The sequence below is a fragment of the Gossypium hirsutum genome, chromosome A04 (assembly GCF_007990345.1).
Source record: "Gossypium hirsutum isolate 1008001.06 chromosome A04, Gossypium_hirsutum_v2.1, whole genome shotgun sequence".
Lineage (NCBI taxonomy): Eukaryota > Viridiplantae > Streptophyta > Magnoliopsida > Malvales > Malvaceae > Gossypium > Gossypium hirsutum.
The window spans coordinates 39,457,717-39,468,071 of record NC_053427.1 but is presented as its reverse complement, the minus strand read 5'-3'; the positions used below and the strand labels follow the sequence as shown (position 1 = coordinate 39,468,071).

At 34.3% G+C, this 10,355-nt stretch overlaps 1 long non-coding RNA gene and 1 other non-coding gene across 2 annotated transcripts; both read left to right on the top strand.

Moving 5' to 3' along the window:
* The first annotated feature begins 6,628 nt into the window (after positions 1-6,628).
* LOC121228488 (small nucleolar RNA R71) lies at positions 6,629-6,735 on the top strand. Its single transcript, XR_005926064.1, has one exon. It is a non-coding gene; the product is annotated as a small nucleolar RNA R71 (small nucleolar RNA).
* Positions 6,736-8,102: 1,367 nt separating this feature from the next.
* On the top strand, positions 8,103-9,942 carry LOC121228129 (uncharacterized). Its single transcript, XR_005925598.1, has 2 exons — positions 8,103-8,154; positions 9,597-9,942. It is a non-coding gene; the product is annotated as an uncharacterized lncRNA (long non-coding RNA).
* The last annotated feature ends 413 nt before the right edge of the window (positions 9,943-10,355 follow it).

The following is a 10,355-nucleotide window of genomic DNA, read 5'->3' as shown; positions in this document are numbered from 1 at the left end:
AAAATATTTTTTCAACCATGTTAGTAAAAATAAACATCATACATCTTTGAAATGTAGTAGATGCATTACATAAACCAAATGGCATGCGTCTAAACACGAATGTACCATACAAGAATATGGAAGTTGTCTTGTGTTGATCCTTCAATGCTATTGTAATCTGATTATATACCAAGTATCGATTGAGGAAATAATAACAGTCTTACCTAGTGAGTCTATCTAGCATCTAGTCCAAGAACAACAAGGAAAGCGGTCTTTCCTAGTTGCCTTCTTCAAATTCCAGTAAACGATGCGAATTCTCCATCCCATAACCGTGCTGGTTGGTATTAATTACTTATTCTAGTTCTCAAAAACTGTGATACCTCTTTTCTTTGGCACACACTAGACCGGACTAACCCACGAACTCTAATATGGGGTAAATTATACTCGCATCTAACCACTTAATGATTTCTTTTTTTACCACGTTCCTCATGATAAGGTTCAGTCTTCATTCTCCATCAATTTTCCCTTTCTTCCCATCTTCTAGGATGATCTTGTGCATGCATACAATTGGACTAATGCCACGAATATTGCCTATGGTCTATTCAGTAGCCTTCTTGAATTTTTTCAATATTAGGATAAGCCTCTCTTCTGTGACACCCCTAATTTGACCCTAGTCGAAAAGTGGTTTCGGGACCACAAAATCGAGTCATAAAAATAATTAGGCGTCGTATTTTATGTTTATTATATGTGAATATGAATGTGTGAAAGTTTTAAGCTTCGATTTAGTAAATTGCATGTGAATTTAGTTAATAGGACTTATGTGTGACATTTTTGAAATGTGATAGGTTAATCTATAAGGGTCTATTAAAGCATGTATTGAAAATAATGGTTTTGCATGTCAAATTCCCCACTTTAGAGGAAGTGGCCGGCCATGATGGTATGGGATACAAAATATATGCCTTTTATATTAATAAATTAAATGTTAAATGAATAAATAATATGAAATATGAACTTATATTAAAAGAAATGGGTGATAAAAACAAAGTTGGTTCATCTTTTTCTTCCTCCATTGCCGTACCTAAAGAAAGAAAAGAAGAAATTGAAGTTAAGGCATTTGGTCACCTTTAAGTGGATTAAGGTATGTTAATGCTCTATGATTGAAAATCTTTGTATATTTGGAGTGGCCATCAAGTATAGAAGCTAGCTCATGGCAAATGTTTTTGTAAAGTTATGAAGATGACATTCGGTCATGGATGTTTGTATTTCTTTGATGTCGTTTTTGATGCTTTAGGGTATTGAAGGTTGATTATAGATGAGTTGAGCTTGGTAAAATTAAATGTTTGTGGCTAAATTGCTTAATGACAATCGGCTATGTTGAAATGCTAAATTAGTGCTAAATTGTAAGTATTTAAATGAGTGTTAGCCGAAATTGAGCCTATGATAGTAATTAGAATTTGTGAAATTTATGCATTTTGTGGTCCAAGTGTGATAAGAACCATACGGTTATGGCATGTAAGCATGAAGATTTGTCGATGTTTTAGAATTGGCCTAAGTGTTTTAGTCATTAATATATATGTATATTGCCGAATGTATGCTAAAGGAATTGGTTAAGTACATTGTTGTTAAATGCTTGTTGTTTTTGTATAATTGTTGCCTAGCTACTAAATGAACTTAGGGTATTATGGATAAGTTTAAGAGTGGCATAATTGAAATGAAGTTTGCTTGGGCCAAATGTGAACCTAAGTTTTGAATTACAATTGAAGCTTGTTAGTTAGTTGATGATGTCCTTTGATAGCCCTTTTGATATTCGGCCATTGTTAAGGAATTTTGAATTGGTTATAAATTTCTATGTTTTAATTAGCAAATTGAATTATTGAAGGTTGAGCTAATTATATATGTATACGTTTTATATGTACATTAATTTCTTAGTCTATGTTATTCGGCTATAATCTTCATGGTAGAATTTTTTTTTAATTTGTAAATTTGTTAATCATTAGCTCAAGAGCATCAAGGACAAAAGTCGGAAAAAGGGAAGACAAAACTAAGCGAATAGCCGTAGAATTATAGTCGTCGACAACTTTTAAGGTAAGTTTCTAGCATATAAGTTTAGTTATAATGAAGAATGATATGGAAAACGGCATATATGATATTATGTTTTAAATATGTGAATGAGAACTTTACAGAGTAAATTGTATAAATCTGCAAGGGACAGCAGCAGTAGCGTGTTTTGGAAAAATTACCATAAATTGTGGGAGTTGAGTTAAAGGCTGAATAAAATATGTAATCAAAGCTTAGTTAGTCTAGTTTCTTATAAAAGAGACCGTGGAAGCAAAGAAATTTCCTATAAAGAGATATTTAAAGTTGTGTGGGACAGTGTCAGAATGACTCCGAAATCCCCTGTTCTGTTTTTGGAAAATCATTATAATTTGTACAAAAATGGTTATAAGATAAGATTTATATGCTTAGACTCCTTAATGAGTCTAGTTTCAAATGAAATCAAATAGAACACGTTATAAATTCTGTACAATGAAAAATTTGATTCGTAGTGAAGAGTGGTCAGATTAGTCAAACAGTGAAACAGGGGAAACTTTAAGAAAAATCTGGTATTGATTGGCCAAACCTAAAATTCTGGAAATTTTATGGGTGGAAGATATACAAGTCTATATTCAGGGAAAATTAACGGAAAGTGATTTGGAGTTTTTTAGCTCCAGTTATAAATAATTTAGTGACTATTGCTCAGGAAAACAGCTCGTAGTGAAAATGTGATTTTGTTGTAAACATGGATAAAACTTGTTTTAGTTGCTCATAAGCTATTGATTAAACCCATACGTGATTTCTAAATCGTGATATCGTAAAACGATATATGAGTGTTAGACGGATCTTTGATATTAAAATTTGTGAAATTGTAAGTTTATGAGTATTCGAATATGAAATGATAGTATGGTGTGAAATTGAATTATTCATTGGAAAATGATTGATGTAGATTCGGCCAAGACAAAGTTTATACATGATAGTATATGTGGTATGTGAAGTATATTTGGATAATTGTGATGTGAATACATGAAAATTTATATTTTGATTTAGGATTTTATGTGATGAATGTGAATGTGTATATATGAGATAAGGCCGAATGGCCAATGTGATGAATGTGAACATGCATATATGTGATAAGGCCGAATGGCCAATGTGATGAATGTGAACATGCATATATGTGATAAGGCATATATGTGATAAGGCCAAATGGCCAATGTGATGAATGTGAACATGCATATATGTGATAAGGCCGAATGGCCAATTTGATGAATGTGAGCATGCATATGTGTGATAAGGCCGAATGGCCAATGTGGTGAATATGAACATGCATATATGTGGTAAAGCCGAATGGCTAATGTGAAATGTGTATGAGATATGTATATGTGGTAAAGCCGAATGGCTAATGTGAAATATGTATGAGATATGCATATGTGGTAAAGCCGAATGGTCAATGTGAAATATATATATGAGATATGTATATGTGGTAAAGCCGAATGGCCAATGTGAAATATGTATGAGATATGCATATTTGGTAAAGCCGAATGGTCAATGTGAAATATATATATGAGATATGTATATGTGGTAAAGCCGAATGGCTAGTGTGAAATATGTAGGCGATGTGCGTATATTGTGGCCGAATGACCAATGTGAAAGGTGTGTATTATTAGATTTTGATGAGGCAATTGAGTTACAAATATGACAGTCGATGTGAATGTTGTAACATGTGATTAAATGTACATGAAACTTGGAAATATATTCCGGGTAAGACCCGATGACTACGTGTGGAGATTATGTCCGGGTAAGACCCGATGACTACTTGTGGAGATTTTGTCCGGGTAAGACCCGATAACTTCGTGTGGAGATTTCGTCTGAGCTAAAGGTCTCGCCGATAATCCGAGTAGAGGTTAAAGCTATAATACTTCGTAATAAGAATTGCTTATAAATATATTCAATGCGAAAGGTTAAGCAGGTATGTCCTCCAAGTTTATATGTGAGCTTGATTTGAACTAAATCATAAGGTAGTTATGTGATGCATACGAGAGCAATCTGAGACTATTCCTATGATTATGTGACATTGGATCAGTGTGAGAGGTTATGTGAAATCATACAATATATTTATGTCACACGAGCTCACTTTTATGTGAAAGTTTATCTGCCTATTGTATATGATGAGATGTGCATATTCGGTAAAGGGATGGTATGCCGAAGGAAGAGTGAAATAAAATATACGAACAACTATGTTATAATTTGATTGTTATCTATTGACACTGCTTAAAACTTACTAAGCATTGTAATGCTTACTCCGTTGACTCTGTTTCCTCTGTTTTATAGATCTCATTGCGAAGCTACAGGCTCGGGGATCGTCAGCAACTAGTCACACTATCACTATCCACCGCTTGTTACTGTTATGTTTAGAATTATTTTATGGCATGTATAGAATAGACTAGTGGCGGAAGAATATTTTTGGTTAATGTATATAAGCCATGCGAAAATGGCATCTTTGAATGTTTACTTAGTGAAGTTTAAATTTTACCTCTGGTTGTGCTTAGTACTTATTTAAATGAACGATCTTTATTTCAAGAAAAAGTTCAAAATTTTACTGTTCTGACATGAGTTACAAGTCCGGTTATGCCCCTTACCTATTCTGGCGACGGTTACGAGATAGGGGTGTTACATCTTCTTTCTCTTCGGTCAACCCTACTGAAACAATCACAGGTAAAGTAGAAGCGTTACCTAAATAAACATATTTTAAATGTGAGGGAAGTACCTTTAGTTCTAATTTAGGTGGCTCCTCAATTGACGCTTTTGGCTAGGCATAATCTCTACTTCCTAATTCGAAAGATCCAAAGCGGGATAGTGGATTAAATCCCCTTCGATTAGCTTCTAGCAAAGCTAAATATTCCTCCTCCTCTTCATCACTTAGAGGGTCTAATGTCAAAATTTGCTCCAATGGATCCTCAACATAGTTGAGTTCCTTTTCTATGATTAATTCTTCTAACTCGGATACTGTAGAACAATCATTAACTATGTTAGGAAATCACATAGACTTAAAAACATTAAATGTTACCTAATCATCCTAAACATGCATAGTAAGCTTATCCTTCTAAACATCAATAAGGGTATTTCTAGTTGCTAGGAAAGGCCTTCCTAGGATGATTAACATCTCTTTATATGCTTCACAGTCTAAAATAACTAAGTCATTAAGAAAAAAAAATTTGTCTACGCATACCAATACATCCTTGATTTTTCCTTCTGGATGTACTAAGGATCGATCTGCTAATTGAAGTGTAACAGTAGTAGGTCTAACTTCACCTATCCCTAACTTCCTAAATATGGAAATGGGCATCAAGTTGATGCTTGCACCAAATCACATAGTGCCTTACCACAATAAGTTGCTCCAATGTTGCAAGGTATGGTAAAACATCCAGGGTCCATCTTTAGGGGTAGTTTGTCTTAAAGATATACAGTGCATTCCTTTGTCAAGGCTACCATCTCAATTTCTTTAAGTTTTCATTTCTTGGATAGGATATCCTTCATAAATTTGACGTAATTTGGCATTTGTTCAAGTGCTTCTACCAACGAAATATGGATATGAAGTTGCTTGAGTATGTTTAAGAACTTCTTGAACTGGACTTCCTATTTCTACTTTTGAAGCCTTTGAGGGTAGGGTGGTGGAGGATTCTTTATTGGAACTGATTTATTTGTCTTTTGTGGCAATTTTGCATATAGCGAAGTTGTTAGTTTATCAGAATTTGTCTTTTGTGGAAATGGTTGAACTTCCACTGAATCTTGAGCATCAGCTGGCTCCTCTTCCACTTCGAAAGTGTTAAGTTCTGATGTCTTTCCACTCCTTAATGTCAATTCTTTACAATGCTCTTTCCCAAATTTCTTGGATTTTCTATATCACTAGATAGAGTACTTATGGTCGGTTCCTAAGTTCAGGAGCAAGTTGACCCACTTGATTCTCCAAATTCCTTAAAGTGGCGTCATTCTTAGCCATATACGCCTTCAATAGGTTCTCTAAGCTATTAGAAGGTTCAACTTGAGTTGATTTCTAAACTTGTTGGATAAAGACAGGTGGCTGGGCTTGTCTAGGTTGGGCATAAGTATTACAGGTTCTAGCCCCTTGCTTACTCCAAGAAAAATTAGGATGGTTTCGCAAAGATTGGTAATTAAAATAGGATTGCAGTCCTTACCTTCCTCAATTTTGGTTTTGTTACCCATGTAATATACTAATTCTGGGTTTGATGGACATTCTTTAAACAAATGCCCTTCGCAACAATAAACACAGGCTACATTTTTGAATTGATTCGATGACTGAGCTGCAAAATTATTAAACCCATTAGTAGTAAAGTTTTTAAGCATTGATGATATTAAGGATACCTAATATGCAAGTGAAGTGAAAGCGTCCACTTCATGTACTCCAACGACTTGTCTTCCTGAGGCTGCTTGATTGGTTGACCATTGATTGTTGTTTCTGGCAATCCTCTCAATTATTTCATAAGCCTTGTTATAAGACTTAGAAAAGAGAGCACCATTAGCAAAAGCATCCACTACTATCCTCATGTGAGCATTTAGACCGTTATAGATCGTCTCTAATTGGATGCAATGAGGGATTCTGTGATGAGAGAATATTTGTAATGGTTCTTTAAACCTCTCCCATGCCTCATACAAGGACTCATCATCCAATTGTTGGAAGGTAGTAATCCCGTTCCTCAACTTAGCATTCTTGCTAGGTGGGAAGTACTTCACAAGAAATCTTTCTACTAACTGTTGCCATGTGATAATGGAATTTGGTAACAATGAGTTCAACCATGCTCGAGCTCTGTCCTTTAGAAAAAATGGGAACAACTTTAATCATAGTGCATCTTTGAGTACTCCGGCTAGCTTGAAAGAATCACTCACCTCCATAAATAGTCTTAAGTGAAGGTGAGAATCTTCTATAGGCATTCCAATGAATTGGACCACTGTCTGAAGCATTTGGAACATAACTGGCTTTAGCTCGAACTGTTGTGTCTCAATTTTGAATCTCTTAATACCTGAATTAAGATCATGAAACACTGGCATGGCATAAGGTCTTAGAGCTTTATCTCTATCATCAGCAATAACGATAGGATTTTGAGCAGGGTTGTAACAGCTCAATTTTGGGCCTAATCGGAACAATGGTTTCGGGACCACTATTCGAGGCCAGAGAAAATTATTTTAGTATTATTTTATGTGTTATAATATGATTTTATAAGTGCATGTTAATTTTGGTATATTAATTTTAGCGATTTCTAATCCAATTTTGAAAAAGGACTAAATCGCGTAAAAAGTAAAAGTTGTGTTTTAATACCTAAAGGTGTTAAATTGCCTTGTATCTTAAATTGGGGGTCTTTAAAGTGAAATTAGGCCATTGAAAGTGTGATGGCCGGCCATGGGAGACAAAATAGTTGAAAAGTCAAAATTAGACAAAATACTTTTATTATTAACAAATAAAAAAAAGAAAAAGAAAAAGCTATCATTTTTCTCTTCCCCTTCACCAAAATATGCAACAAATAAAGGGTTTTGAAGCTGGAAAATTTCAGCAACATATTTCCCTTTCTTGTAAGTGATTTTAATGTCTTTGCTTAATGATTTTTGTATTTTTGGAACCCCTAAAGAATAAGCTTTCATAAGAGGGGATTATTTTGCAAAATGATGAAGAGTCTAGGGTTCTACCATGAGAGTAAATGTGTTGTTTGCTGTGTTTTAATGGAAGATTATGAGTCCTAGTTGTCTAATAAACAACTTTTGTGAAAGAAATTGCATGAAAATACCGTAAAAAGGGGTAAATTGCTAAGTTGTAAAATGAGTTGTAAATGTGTAAAATAGTTGAAATTATGAGTTGCTATAGTTATGAAAATGGTTCATCTAGACTCAAGGAGTAAAGAAATGTGATAAAAATTAATTTACGAGCATTGGGGCAAAAGTGAAAATATGCAAAAGTTTAGGGGTCAAAATGAAAATTTGTAAAAATATGATTTTTAGACCCATATGAATATTGTGACTGATTGGTAGGCTAAATGTGATGTTATAGATGATGAAAATTGAGATTTGGACCTAGAACGGAAAGAAATCGATTTATGGACGAGTATCTCTTTTCACCTTTGTGGTATCGAGGTAAGTTCATGTGTAAATAATGTAGCATAATTTTTATTTTTAAGTTATTGATGTTAAATATATGATATGCTGATTTTTATCATGAAATATATGCTTTGTGGTTATTTTTGAATAAAATGCAAGTTATGTGTATTATCTGTTAAATATAAAGTGCTACCGAGTATTGGTTTCGGTATTTTACGGAAGATGGCAAGGATATGTGTTCGAGGAAAATCCCGTTTGAACCTTAGGAATAGATTAGGATACAAGTGACATGTCATTAGGATGGTTTAGCATCCGAACTCGTTGGGTTGAGTCCGAGTTCACTTATGGATGCGAATGTTCGAACTCGTTGAGTTGAGTCTGAGTTCGTAAGATGTAACTAGGCATCCGAGCTCGTTGAGTTGAGTCCGAGTTCACTTATGGATGCAAACGGTCGAGCTCGTTGAGTTGAGTCCGAGTTCACTTATGGGTGGGTTACATGGTAGCTTAGCTACATATGTGGCACTTATGTGCAAACTTTCCATGTATCCGAATTATATTCCGATGTGTTCAACGGGTAAAATTCTACTCAAATGGAGGAATACTCGAGATGAAAGGGATGTATTGGTAAATGTTGTGAAATGGATACTTTGAACAGGTATGTACTTAACCCTCGGGTTGAAAACTCGACATAACAACAATATGGTAAGATGGTAAATGAAAATGTTATATGAATGTCTCGGTGATGATTATACAAACGATGTTGTATTAATTTTGTGAACAATGATCATGAATGAGTAATTTAGCCTTGACAGATTTGAGTTACTGCAGTAGTGTAACTTTGAAAATACACTGAAAATAGTGGAAAATGAGTTAGAGGCAGAATAAAATATGGGATTAAAGCTAAATGAGTCTATTTTCACATGAAAGAAACAGGGGAAGAAAAAGAATTCCATATTGTGTCATATTTGAATTCTTGTGAAACAGGGTCTGAATGAATTTGAGATCCCCTGTTCTAAATTTAGAAATTCACAAAAAAATTTTAAAAAATTATTAAGAGTTATACCTTACATTCATAGATTCCTTATTGAGTCTATTTTTATTGGAAATAAACGGAATGGTCGTTGGAATTTTGTACAGGAAGAAATTCGGTTTGTAGTGCACAGGGGTCAGAGTGGTCATACCCTGAAATAGGGGAGACTTTAACTAATAAACTGTACTATTTGGCTTAACCAAAAATTCTGGAAATTTTATGGAAGAAAGTAAAATAAGTCTAGTTTCAGGGAAAATTAACGGAACTTAATTCGTAGTTTCGTAGCTCCAGATATAAATAATTTAGTGACTATTGCTCAGGAAGACAGCTTGTAGTGAACTTGAGAATATGTTGTAAACATTGATAAAACAAGTTAATGAGTTGCTTATTGTTTTCATATGAGCTTACTAAGTGAAAGCTTACCCCCCTTCTTTCTCATGTTTTTTAGAGTTTCCAGGTTAGCTCGGGTTGGAGGCCGTCAGAGATATTATCACCCTATCGAGTTAACGTTATCGGAGTAAGTAAACTCAAGTGATTCGAGTCTATGGCATGTATAGGGTTTTAATATGAGTATGTAATATTATGATTTAGCCAAAGGCATTGGCTTGTTATTAAGGTAGTATTAGTTATGTAAATTGGCCCATGTTAGCTAATATCGTTATGGGCCCATATGATTATTCTTATGCATTTATGTTATTATTTCTTGTGATGTGGCTTACAACATGTATGCCTAGAGATTGAATTGAGATTCATTGATGAGCTAGTAACTAATGCAGGATTAAGTGATTGGTAAATAGTTAATAATGCTTCATGAATGGTTTGTGATGTAATGATAGTTATGTCTAGTATGTGGTAATGATATAGGCAAACTCTATAATATTTATTGCATAAGAAAATAACTTGAGCATAACATGTTTGTAGATGTTTAAGAGCTCATTTATGTCACGTTGTATGTTATTGGATAAGTATGTATCTATGCATATGGTGTGAGAGCGATAAAAGGCTTAATAATTAGCCTATTTCTGGCCACACGGCCTGAGCACATGGGCGTGTGAAGCCTTAACGCAAGAGGTTTTTTTAAGTTTTTCATGATTTCTCGATTGGGTCCCGAACCACTCCAGATGTATGTTTTGGGCCTCGTAATCCCGTATATGGGACAGATTGTATGTGAAAAGAAAAGTTTTTAACTATTTGAGATTTCATGGCC